The sequence below is a fragment of the Apis dorsata genome, unplaced genomic scaffold, assembly GCF_000469605.1.
Source record: "Apis dorsata unplaced genomic scaffold, Apis dorsata 1.3 scaffold_52, whole genome shotgun sequence".
Lineage (NCBI taxonomy): Eukaryota > Metazoa > Arthropoda > Insecta > Hymenoptera > Apidae > Apis > Apis dorsata.
In genome coordinates, this window is record NW_006263353.1 from 3,358,234 (window position 1) to 3,359,826 (window position 1,593).

Here is a 1,593-nt window from a genome sequence, read left to right on the forward strand (position 1 = left end):
CGGAGAATCGAGCCTCGAACGTGGAGTTAGAGAGAGAGAAAGAAAATTCTAATTAGATTCTAACGTATGTGTAAACGTATATAGATAAACTCGTTTTTACGAACCAATCTGGTGTGCGCGATTACGTGTGCGTGTGTCTGTGCGTGCGTAGAGTTGAAATAATTAAATAAATAAATCTGTGTCGCGCGTGTTTCTTTTCGTTTTTTCCTCGCCGTCGTTTTTCTTCCCTCGTCGTCGTCGTCGCGTGTGTAGTTTCCATTTCTATTTTTCTCCCCTCGCGTTAACAGGGCGAGTTTGGACGCGTGTTTAACTCGTAAACAATTCGCAAANCATACGCCTCGGTGTCGATTCCAAACCCGATAAATTTCGCGGGAGAGAGAGAGACAGAGAGAGAGAGACAAGATTGAGGCGCGTATCGAGCCAAGATCGAGATCGTTTAAATCTTAAGGGAGAAGTTGTTAAAAAAAAAAAAAAAAAAAAGGGGGACCAATTTTTCACGCCCATTCTCCATTCTCCGGGTCTAGTTTCTACTTCTCGCCCTCCTCCGCATCGCCGACCTCTTTTCCTCCACTGTACGTCCACACCTGACTAAACACCCGTATCGTCCACGCCTTTATCCCATTCCGGACTCCTATCCGCGAATCTCTCTGCACCTATTTTTCTCCGTATTAACTCCGTCATCGTCGAGATCGGGGAATACGCGAGAGTCCGCGACTCACGCAAGCAATAAATCAAGGGCCAAACCTCTCTAACGACAGTACCACAGTAGAGGGTGAACAGGTGTGTAGGTGTTATGTAGCGATCGCCTATAAGAAGAGAAGAAAATATATACAAAAAGAGACATTCGTGCGTCGATCGAAGAGTATAGTATAAAAAAATCGAATCAAGAAAAGTTGGAATAATCGCGATCGAATGATTTAAAAATTTAAGGAAGAAGAGAGTATATCAAGAGTACGCGTGGAGCGGTTTCATCTTCGCCTCTCTTCTCTCTCTTTCTTTCTCTCTCTCTCTTTTTCCCCACTCTCCGACTCGAAGAGAAGAACTCGAGAGGGAGAGAGAGAGAGGAAAGGAAGGAAAGGATCGAAGCGGAGCCGGGGAATCTCCGGTCGAGAGAGAGAGAGAGAGGGGGTAACTCGAAGGCGAAGCGGGAAAGAAGAGCTCGGCGTTGTGCCGTTTTCTTAACGACGATGACATTATCCTGAAACGGGCATGACGCCCCTGGCCTCGAGATGCGACGAGACCACCACCATCCTGCTGCTCCTCCTACTCGAGTTTGCGCCAGGTGCCCGGTGCTCCTCGCGCGCGGCCACCACGCCCGCCTCGACTTTGTCGAGATAGCATCTGCAGTCGACGGCGAGGGTGCGAGTGATGCCGCTCCTCGGCACCATTATGACCATCGACGCCGCCGGTAGTCCGACTACGGCGTCCAACAGCGTCCTCGACGAGAACATGACGTGGCCTCGACCAACCGGTGGCTATACGTCTTCCGCTAACGAGGCACACGCGATCGACACCGTGACCATCCTCACCGACGACCGCCACCACCGACTTTCCACGACCGACTCACCCGACCACGTGGCCGCGACGACACTC